Here is a 12,244-nt window from a genome sequence, read left to right on the forward strand (position 1 = left end):
CTGTCAATTTCTCCTTTCATGGTTGTTAGCATTTGCCTTATGCATTGTGGTGCTCCTATACTGGGTGCATAAACATTTATAATTGTTATATATTCTTCTTGGATTGATCCCTTGATCATTATGTAGTGTCCTTCTTTATCTCTTGTAACAGTCTTATTTTAAATATAGCAGTGTGTACATGTCAATTCCAAACTCCCTAACTATCCCTCCCCCCCACCCTTCCCCTGCCCCGGTAATATATTGGTTGATTTTTGAATGTTATATCAGGCCTGCATTACTAGAATAAATCCATGGTCGTGATAGATTAAACATTTTACATATTGTTGGATAGGATTGGCTGAAATTTTTAAAGAACTTTGGCATTTATGTTCATGAGGGCCAGTGAACTTCATTCTTTATTTGTAACATCTTTCTCAGTTTTATAGATAAGAGTGGCCTAGTAGTAAGAATACTTCCTGGGAAGTCCTGTCTTCTATTCAATTTTCTGAAAGAGATTTGTAGAATTAATATTATTCCTAAATGGTTGGTAGAATTCAGAGTTTACAGAGAAGGTATCTGTCTACAAATTCATTTAAAAAATAGATACAGGGCTATCATCTTTACTGTTTTTCCTTTGGTTGTGTTTTTTGAAGGATTTTTCCATTTCATCGAAGTTGTCAAATTCACTGGCTTGCAGTAATTCATAATGTTCCCTTATTCTGTTAATATCTATAGAATCTTTAGTGATATCACCTTTCTCATTCCTGATATTTGTAATTAGTGTCTTCTCTCCTTTTTGTCCCTGATCAGTCTGGCTAGAGCTCTGTTAATTTTATTGATCTCCTCAAAGAAACAGCTTTGGACTTCTGCAGTTTTCTCTATTGTTTTGTCTGTTTTGAATTTCACTGATTTCCACTCTGATATTTATTATTTCTTTTCTTTACTTTGGATTTCATTTACTCTTTTTTAAAGTGGAAGTGGAGGTCACTGATTTGAGTCATTTCTAATAGAGTAATAATCTATTAAAGTAAGTTTCCCTCTAAATACTGGTCTAGAAGCATCCTACAAATTTTAATGTGTTTGTCTTTATTTTCATTCAGTTCAAAATACTTCCCTCTTTATTTCTTCTTGAATCAAGGGTTATTTCGAAATGTCTTATTTATTTTCTAAATAACTGCTAATTTTCAGGTATCTTTTTATTATCCATATTTATTTCTAAGTTAATTCCATTCTGGTCAAGCAACATATATCATATGAACTTCTAAAAATTTATTGAGACTCATTTGATAGTTTGGAATATGATCTTGGTAAGTGTTCCTTTTGCACTTGAAAAAATTGTGTATTCTGCTGTCATTGGGTAGAGTGTTCTGAAAATGTCAATCAGATCAAGTTAGTTGACAGTGTTGATCAAGTCTTCCATATCCTTACTGGTTTTCTTTCTAACTGTTCTATCAATTATTGAGAGGGGGTATTAAAATTTCTGACTACAGTTGTGGATTTGTCTGTTTCTCCATGCAGTTCTACCATGTATTTTTGCCTCACGTATTTTGAAGTTCTATTATTAAATGCATGAATATTTAGGACTGTTGGGTCATCCTGATGAATTGATGCTTCTATCATTAGGAAATGATCTTCTTGCTCCCTGATAACATTCTCTGCTCTGAAATCTACTTTGTTGGCTATTAATATAGTCACTCCAGCCTTCCTTTGATTAGTGCTAGCATAGTGTATCTTTTTCCATCTTTTTATTTTTAACCTATTTGGGTTTTTATATTGGGCTGGCCAAAAAGTTCATGTATGATCTTCAAGTAAATATTTCTTGCAGGCACCATATAACTGCATTTTATTTTTAGGCAATCTAATCATCTTTGTCTTGTGCTTGGGGTGTTTATTATTTTTTTATTTAGTTAGTTTTTAAGAAGGTTTGTGTACAAGTTTTGTGTTTTTTTAAAAAAATTTATTCTACTTATTTATTTTTGGCTGTTTTGGGTCTTCGTTGCTGCGTGCGGGCTTTCTCTAGTTGCGGTGAGGGGGGCTGCTCTTTGTTGCGGTGCGCAGGCTTCTCATTGAGGTGGCTTCTCTTGTTACGGAGCAGGGGCTCTAGGTGTGCAGGCTTCAGTAGTTGCGGCCTGTGGGCTCAGTAGCTATGGCTCACGGGCTCTAGAGCACAGACTCAGTAGTTGTGGCGCACGGTCTTAGTTGCTCCGCGGCAACTAAGATCTTCCCGGACCAGGGATCGAACCCGTGTCCCCTGCATCGGCAGGTGGACTCTCAACCACTGCGCCACCAGGGAAGCCCTGTAAGACTTTTTATATTTACAATGACTCTGTAAAGTTCCTCAGTTTTTGGATGAAGAAACAGATTTAGAGACGTTATAAAACATATGGAGGGGGGCTTCCCTGGTGACGCTGTGGTTGAGAGTCCGCCTGCCAATGGAGGGGATGTGGGCTCGTGCCTCGGTCTGGGAGGATCCCACGTGCTGTGGAGCGGCATGGCTGAGCCATGGCCGCTGAGCCTGCGCATCCGGAGCCTGTGCTCCGCAACGGGAGAGGCCACAACAGTGAGAGGCCCACGTACCGGGAAAAAAAAAAAAAAAGTCTTACAAATTCTGGTAGATGGTAAGTGCTCATAAAATGCTAGCTGCTGTGCTTTTATTATATTATTTTAATTCTCCATTTAGTCCTGCTTTCCTTAGACATCATTGTAATGGGGAACAGTGGTTACTTTCTTTTCTAGTCCAACCTCATTAAATAAACTGTACTTTGAATCAGTTAATACACAGAGCCTGAAAGGCTGAAGTTGCAGCATAGCTTAAAAGGGACAGAGACCACATAATCTGTAGCCTAGATGGCCAGGAGCTATTTTAGAAAAAGCAACTTGCGGTTTCCCTGGTGGCGCAGTGGTTGGGAGTGCGCCTGCCGATGCAGGGGACACGGGTTCGTGCCCCGGTCTGGGAAGATCCCTACATGCCGCAGAGCGGCTGGGCCCGTGAGCCATGGCCGCTGAGCCTGCGCGTCCGGAGCCTGTGTTCTGCAACGGGAGAGGCCACAGCAGTGAGAGGCCCGCGTACCGCAAAAAAAAAAAAAAAGAAATGATGAGTAAGTTCTACAGTGTAAGAAGCTCTTGGGAACAAACGTATGGACACCAAGGGGGTAAATTGGGGTGTGGTGGTGGTGGAATAAATTGGGAGACTGGGATTGACATGTATACACTGATATGTATAAAATAGATAACTAATAAGAACCTGCTGTATAAAAAAATAAATAAAAATAATAATAATAAAAAACCAAACCAAACAAAAAAATTCTACCATACATTTGAAGAAGAATTAATAACAATTCTTCACACACACACACACACACAAAAACCAAAAACAAAACCAAGAAGCTCTTAGGCTAATTTTAAGGAAAAAACAAAAACACAAGGTTTTGTGTGGAGAGAAACTTTCTGGAAAGATTCACATTCACGTTTAAAATACCACTTTAATCAAAACTTTGGAAATGCTAAAAGGGTGAGCGTGGGCGTTGACTGGCTACAAAGGCAACAGAAGGCATAAAGTCGCAAAAGCCCTGGGTTGGGCCCCAGCAGATGGAACTGATCTAGGATCCACTGCTGATGAGTTGTGTGTCTTTGCCCAAGTGCCTTTATCTTTCCGGAGCTCAGCTGCTCAGTGGGAGTGTAACATTGGGAAGGTTAGGTTTAAACATCTCAGAGGTCTCTTCGAGCTCTGGAATTCTATTTGTAATTTCTTTTCTCGTGTTGTGAATTTTTGCCTTGTCACCCCCTCCTGGACGTCTCTGCATCACTGACACGACTGACAACAGTCTCCTTCTGAAAAGTCTTTCCTTGGCTTTTATTGTGAGGGCAACTCAGGGTCTCATTCCAGGGACTTCCGTCCTCAGTCGTGACCCTCAGGGTTCAGTTCCTGAACTGCCTCTTTCTCTCCTTTCTCCGTTTAAATAGCTGAGCACTTCTAGTGTCTTCTACTAGTACCTCTACTTCGGTAACTAACAAGTCTCCACCTCTAGTCCTAATGACGTCACGTCGCACAAGGAAAATGAATTATGGGAATGGACTTGGAGATTTAACAATACTTAGAGACGTTCTTTAACTCAGGGCTTTGTAAAAACCTGTTGAAAATAACTTTCCTAATTTCACAAATTAAAAAACGTAAGACAAGAGAGATCAGATTATCCACCAGCTACCAAAATGAACAGGAAAGTGCCCAGTCCTAGTGCAGAGCAGATTTCAACAAACTTTTGTTAAAGTATTCTTTGGAATCCCTCCCAGGTGGGATATTAAAAGAGACAAATAATTTAAGTACTCAAGGGTCGGTAGTTACCCAGTACTTGCTCTTTATAATTTACTTGGCAACCCTTTCCAAAGAGTTATTCAATTGTCCACGTAAGTACATATTTGGTTCAACCCACTTACTTGCTGCAGAATAAAACAAACAAAAAGTGGTGCAGTTAGAACAACCTGGCCTCTTCAAAAGGCAGCTCAGGGTCCTTCAAGAAGACCCGCTACCTTAGAGGACGTCAAAGCTCATTTGGGATGGAAGCAGCTTCTCCAAAATGGGTCTGCAAAGATGGCAAAGTACTGCAGAACAGCTTTAGATGTAGGCTTTCCTCTCTAGTACTTTAAGTATAACAGATGGGTCTTCATAATTAGCATCACATTTGCATTTTTCTCTCCACAAAAAAAAGAGCTCATAATCTTGGAAGGAGAATTAAACGGCATCATTCCATCGTTGTTTTATTGATCTTACTTATAGTTTGTAAGTCGGGTCTTCTTTATGGTCCCTATTATTTCCAACCCTCTCCTAGGAGATGAACAAATTTGCAAATGAGGAAACGAGCAGATAGTTACTCAGGACCACAAACTCGAAAATGACTTTCGGACCAGAACTAACTGGAAGGCCCTGAAAAGGGGAAGAAATATGGGGACTCAGATACAACGCTAAGCCCGTCAATGTGATTTCCTCCAAAAGAATAGGCCTATTTATCTTTGTGTACATTTCTGTGAGACTCGCATCGTCTCTGTGCTGTATAACTCCCATCGCTCAGAACCATTTAGTTTAAAGGGGCTGTTAAATAAATGAAATCACTGGACAAACTGCCCTCCCAGGCCAGCTCTCCTGGTCTATGGCTCCAGACAGCAAGTGACGTGCACTAAGGTGGGGCATGGAGGCTGAACAGATGCCATCTTCAGCAGCAGAGCATGGAGGCGTGGGAAGAGACACTGGGACATTGAGTACGCTGGGAGAAAGTGTACCCCAGGGGAGCAGGGCCCGTGTAAACAAAGATCGTATCCCATCCCGTGTATAACAGGTAGCACCTTGATAATCCTCATAACTTCCCTGTGAAGCTGATCTCATCCTCATTTTGTAGATAAAGAAACTAAGAGAAAAGAAACATCTTGCCCCAAGTCCTTTAGTAAAGTCGCAAAGCCAGGATTTTCATCTAGGTCGTATTCAACAGCAAACTTCGCTATCATAACTCATACACCATTTTGACCTCCCAACTCCATGCAATAAGTTTGCTTTGGTAATGACTTGGCCTTGACTCATTCATACACAATCCTCCGTAGTCAATAGCATAACTTTGCAAGTCACCTGAATAGGAATCGGGAGTGTCATCAATGACCATGAAACAGAGAAGAGAAAACCCGTCCACAGGGAAACTAATCCTTTGACCTTACGCTCTTGAGGGCTGACTTCTAACCCATTCAATTAGCCACAGACTATTAAGTGAACAAATTAGGGTCCAAATCCTCTCAAACCACAGATCTGAGCTGACCCTTCTAGGCATACAGAGTTAACGTGCACTGATTTTGTGTGCCCTCACTGAGCACACTGCAGGCCTTCTGAGTATCCCCAAACACATGAAGCTATAAGGGAAAATTATAATCTTATTTTGAAGTTCTCTTGCAATAATAATGCCTATGCTTTGCTACATCTTTTTTTTTTTTTTTGCGTTGGAAGACGATACATCTAACTTAGGAATCAGTTGAAAAGAATCAGTTTTTCATCAGACTCATTATTCCTCCCCAGAGGCAAAATTAGACCTTAAATTCTTGAGTTGGAAGGATCCCATGGAAGACAGTGTGTCCTAAACAAGAAGCAATAGCACCACACACATGACTGCTAAGATCTGTAAACCCAGGCACCCTGTAAAGGACACCCCTGCCCCAACCTGTTGCTACTGGGCTTCGGGCCTCTTCAACAGCACACTGAGCCCGTTCACACAAGGCTCAGTCCCTCCGATCACTTCTCACTTGAACCAGTCACTTAAGGGCTAGGTTCTCGCAAAGCAGGAGAAGGAAAGAGAAGGAAACAAGAAGAAGGAGTTGTATCCTCCACCTGGTAACAGTACGGGGGCCACTGCCCTTCTGCACCTTCCGTAAACTCCTTTTTATTTTTTTTTCTAAAAAAAAATTATTTTATTGAAGTATAGTTAATTTACAATGTTGTGTTAATTTTTTTAACATCTTTATTGGAGTATAATTGCTTTACAACGGTGTGTTGGTTTCTGCTTTATAACAAAGTTATACATATACATATATCCCCACATCTCTTCCCTCTTGCATCTCCCTCCCACCCTCCTTATCCCACCCCTCTAGGTGGTCACAAAGCACCGAGCTGATCTCCCTGTGCTATGTGGCTGCTTCCCACTAGCTAGCTATTTTACCTTTGGTAGTGTATACATGTCCATGCCACTCTCTCACTTTGTCACAGTAAACTCTTGATAATTTTGAAAGGACTGGAAAGTGAGAAACAGAAAAGATAAGGGGAAGGAAGAAAGGAGGGGAAGGGAACCCATCTAGGCTGCTCTTCTATTCCTCCTCCCTCCCCCGACATCTTCCCTTTTTTTTTTTTTTTTTTTGCTGTACGCGGGCCTCTCACTGTTGTGGCCTCTCCCGTTGCGGAGCACAGGCTCCGGACGCGCAGGCTCAGTGGCCATGGCTCACGGGCCCAGCCGCTCCGCGGCACGTGGGATCCTCCCGGACCGGGGCACGAACCCGTATCCCCTGCATCGGCAGGCGGACTCCCAACCACTGCGCCACCAGGGAAGCCCGACATCTTTCCTTTTATCTTCACTGTAATTCCTTGTACCACCTTATTCCCAAATCCTAGTCTCCTCCACTGTAGCCACGCCCCGGGGCACCGTAATCACACCAGCCTTGTGGGTGTCTTTCCCACATCTCGGGAATGGTAAGCAGGCACAGATCTCAAAGCTACAGGATTTCAGCGAGAGCAGACTTGTTGGTTGCATTTAATATAAAAGTCTGTCTTTTCATAGAAACAGTGCTCTCCGAGATGACTTAAGTTTGATAAAACTGTTATTCTGGGTATACTTTGAGCTAAGTAGGCTTTCAGGGGCTGGCTTTAGATCTTCAACATCATATAACATAATATTCTGAGTCCCAGTGCTTCTGTGTAGGAGCTGCACCCGTACTGCATTGTGCATATTTATTCACTGGGTAGAAAAAGGAGGAAACACGCAAAATAGAGAAGGGCACGTGGCAGAGGCAGGGACCTGCTAGCTAAAGCGCGCGGCACGTGGGATGCGTTCTGTAAGCATGAAGAGTAAGACCAGGCATTACGTGCACTAGAAATGCATCATTTGTTCCAACATCTCTACTTTTGTTTTCTGTAAACAAGGTACAGTTTTATGTAAAAGAAAAACAATTGCTCTCATGATGTCTGGCGGCTGCTCTAGATTCAGTTATGGAAAAACCCTATTAAGAGAAATCACACGGCTGCAATTCTTTTTAATGGAATGTTTCAAACGATCATTCACGAGAGAACTCTAAATCCAGAAAGGTGATGGATTCTAATCTCCTGGTGTTCATCTGACAAGATCGTTCGGAAATATTTAAACTGCCTGGAACAGAAATCATTTACTGGAAGGCTATCATAAATTGCTTAATGCGTTTATTTCGGGGCAAAAAAGAAGAGTAATGCTCCGTTTTTTAAAGGAAAAAAAAACCTAATAGGATTAGATTTGCCATGAGAGGAGCTCGAGAGGAACTCGGCCAATTGGAGCTGGCAAAACCGTGTGAGCAGATGCACTAAGAATCATCTGATCTGGGAGACACTGGTCCCAAAGCTGTCATACCTCCTCAGACTGCCTCAGCCATGTGGATGCAAAAATGGAATTATATTTCTAGTTTGCAGTTTCACAGAGGCAAGGGAGGTACCACTCACCTCACAGTCAGAGGGAGAAGCTTTTCAGTGGCATTTGATGTCTCTCCCTCTCACAGAAACAGAAGTCCAGCTCAACTGGCAACTGACCTACTGGACTGAATGACCACGGATAATTCCTTAGTATATTTCATGATAGTTACATTTAAATATGCATTAACCCCTATGTGTTTGAAATGGACTTTAATGGCAAACCCAAGAAACTAACACCTAATTCTAAATCAGACAAGTTAATACAAATTTTTTCACTTTTATATAAAGGGCTAGAGCTATAATCAATATTTCCTGATCTATCATAGTCAAGACTGCAAATGGAAATGGTATTAGGAATCACGGAAAAGTAATGTTGATAGGAAAAGCATTTTTTCAAAGTTGTAAGCAGTATGGTTTTGCCATTGAAAAAATATCATGACTGTGAAATATTCAACATTCACTTCAAGGTTTAGAATTAAAAGTGAGCCTAAATGTATGCAACACACCGCCCTACCTTTAATTTACATGGTGGAGCTGATTTTCAGAACAGAATATAAGACGGATATATAGATAATGATTCAAGTATCCAAGCAGCTAAGCTTACTCTAGACACCGTTAGAAGCCACACTGAAATCTAAATGGGATTATGCCAACCAAGGGATGGTAACTATAGCTGTGATTTAATTACCAAGTCCACCCAAGACAAATGGTTAAGGGTTCGATGACTCTGAGGTGAAAAAAACCAAGAGGAATTTCAAATTAAAATGGAATAACTTTACCATCAGATTTACCATCCCTGTTTCCTTACTGTGATACCTCACTTATCCACAAATATTTATCTGGCAATCTCACACATTTGGAACATAACTAAAAAGCAATTAATCAAACCACAAAATTCAAGCAAAAAAACTCTTAACTGTGTCTTGAAGGAGAGACTCTTATACCATTTACTTTATAGATTATTTGCACAGAGCAGAAGAATTATGGTCGTTCTTATGTGTGATTCGTTTAGAAAAGTTCATATTTTCTTTGTCTAGTCCACTGAACAAGTCATGAAAGTACTAATTCATTTTAGAAAGGTATCCATTTAAAAGGCTTAAAACACTATCTACGTGTGTGTGTGTGCATGTGTGTGTGTGTGTGCATGTATGGGTGGGTGGGTATCCATCTATCCATTGAGAGAGAGGCTTAGGTGCAAAGAACTTCAAGCTGATATTGCCTGAATTCAATTTTCCATTAGTTACATACTTCTTAAATTTAGCATAGTGTCCAGAATATAGAAGTAATAATAAAAAAGAAAACAAATCTTCTTTAATGGTTATGGATTAAGTCCCAAACACTCTGCTAAGCTTTTTTCATACATTATTTCTAATTCTGAAAATGGCAGAGAAAGGTAGGTCTTGCCATGTCCCTTTTCTTAGTGAGGAAGCTGGGCTCAGGAAAGGTCGATCACTTGCCCCAAGTTTAGAATGAAAGGGCCAGAGTCTGGACAGAAACACAGGACTGACTTATTCCAAAGTCTATGCTCTTTTCACGGTACTAATACTTGCCCCGGAAGCAGTAAGTGGATGGCTTCTTGATTTGAACCACTAAATAGTGGGGTTTTGATAGATCTGATCTAAATGAATGCCATTTTTGTAGGTGAAAAGTAGTCAAATATTGGCAATTCCATGTGGCCATAGCTAATAAGTATACACTTCAAAGCATTATGGACCACTTTGTGATGTGTTTATCTTCTTCATGTTATGTTTTACTTAAGTCAATTGTAAAATTAAATTAGATTATAAGCATACAGTAACTGGAGAGTGGGGCCCCTGTAATGAAAAGTATGGTTAATAGTCTAATGGAAATCACTGTAATGAAAAAATGTTGATATTTGAAAGATCATATATTAGAACTCTGAATTACCACAGTTTCACCATGAAGAGTTTAATATTTGATAGTATTTTATTTCTATCACCCAGAAGACAGCTGGTTGTTGACTTCTGATCATACAGGAAATCTACACCAAAGCTGAAGTGGAAATTGAAAGGTTTTTCTCCCAGTCATGAGTTCCATTTTGTTTATTATTTAGCAAGGGGCGAGGGGTAGTCACAAATAGTTTGTAGAGCCAATGGAAGAAATTATTATGCTTGTTTATAGCTCTGGTTAAAAAAAAATTATGTTATTCTGCAGCAACTAAGATATTGGGTGATTAACAATGGAAAAAGAAAAACATCAAATGGCACCATGATTCTATTAGGAGTAAATACCTTTCTCAGCTGGGTCTATGACTTTTGATTTATGAAGATCAAGGTTTATCATAATGGATAATCTTTTCTGAGAAACAACCTGCATTCAACCTAATTACATAACCTAGCCAAGGAGAGAGAAGAAGCCACTATACCAAACACTGGTACTATTTGTAGACGATTAAATGAGATTGCTTTGTACTGAAATGTATGTTATTCAGAAGATTAAAGTAGTACATTTTGAAAGTACACAAGTTGTTTACAGCAAAGCATGTTATTATGATGGTGGCTTGATTGCTTACATGTTCTATTAGCATATGTCTCTACGGCTAACGTTCTCTTTCCAGTAAGTCTCATAAATTAGAGTTAAGGTAGGGCTTCCCTGGTGGCGCAGTGGTTAAGAATCCACCTGCCAATGCAGGGGACATGGGTTCGAGCCCTGGTCCGGGAAGATCCCACACGCCGCGGAGCAACTAAGCCCGTGCGCCACAACTACTGAGCCTGCTCTCTAGAGCCCGCGAGCCACAACTACTGAGCCTGCGAGCCACAACTACTGAAGTCCGCGTCCTAGAGCCCGTGCTCCGCAACAAGAGAAGCCACCGCAAAGAGAAGCCGGCGCACTGCAACAAAGAGTAGCCCCCGCTCGCCACAACTAGAGAAAGCCCGTGCGCAGCAACGAAGACCCAACGCAGCAAAAGATAAATTAAAAAAATAAATGAATTTATTAAAAAAAAGAGTTAAGCTAATTTTCCTGTTTGTTTTCAGCTTTATCAGGTTACACCCTTCACTAACATTTCTAAAGATTTAAGTATATTCAAACAGTTCTGTTAAATTTTGGGAGAAAAATCTTATTTAAGCACAGCAATAAAACAACAGAAAACAGAAGCACAGCTACAGGAAATGTGTGTGTGTGTGTGTGTGTGTGTGTGTGCACATGCGCGCACTGCTGTCTCTTGAGAATAGATGAGCTTAAGAAATATTTTTGGATCAGGGCCATGAACTGAATAAACATGGACTTCATACAGACCCAAGAGGACCCCTGCATAGTAAAGGAACAAAAGCTTTCTATAGAGAATGTGGTATGTACAGCTACATCAAGTTAAAAAAAGAGTGTAAAACAGAGAGTGTAAAAGAGGTCAATAGCATTACACCAGCCAGTGCCACTCCCCACCAGGCTGCAGGGGCAAGTGAGGCAATCCGCGGAAAATCTGAGGTTTAATCCAAACAGAGCTTCACAGAAAAAAAAAAAAAATCAACACAGCGAGTTGCATTGAAAAATAATCTTCAATCACCCAGATTATCGAGTACTAATCGAACGGATAGTTTAAATGTTTGCCCTTCAAAAAGAACTCTCACATACTAAGCCAGTTAACCCAGGTTTTGATGTGCATCGTCAAGTTCAGAAAGACGGGCTTCCCTTTAGAGAAGAGCAAGGCAGTCATACCTTTTGTAAACATAAAACCACAATTGCCAACATTACAATAATGTCTTAGAATCTGAAGCTGGGCGGTGAGCGCGATGCTCCTTCATCTCTTTACAAACACTGGAGCTGTCTCCCACGTCTGCTGGGGTGCGGGGCAACACGAGGACTCTGTCCAGATCTTTGATACAGTCCACTAGGATGCTACCCAGACGTGGCCATCTTCCACTGCCTCAAATACTGGAGTTAAGATGCTGAAGACTGTAATTCTAGCTAAAGGAAGAGCAGCAGGAATAATGGCCGGTGCAGGATAAGTTAAAAACAGAGATACCCACTGATTTACTAAATGCAAAGGCCATTCAATTATAATAGAGGGTATCCTAGTTCTTTTCACTTACGATGCCTACCCTTGCCTAGCTGGCCCTCTTCTCTGTT

At 40.8% G+C, this 12,244-nt stretch overlaps 1 protein-coding gene across 2 annotated transcripts in view; it reads right to left on the reverse strand.

Annotated features, from left to right (window-relative positions):
• Positions 1-12,244, reverse strand: part of LHFPL6 (LHFPL tetraspan subfamily member 6) — a 257,347-nt gene that overhangs the window by 76,818 nt on the left and 168,285 nt on the right. The window lies entirely within an intron of this gene.

This window comes from Stenella coeruleoalba (assembly GCF_951394435.1).
Source record: "Stenella coeruleoalba genome assembly, chromosome: 18".
Taxonomy (NCBI): Eukaryota; Metazoa; Chordata; class Mammalia; order Artiodactyla; family Delphinidae; genus Stenella; species Stenella coeruleoalba.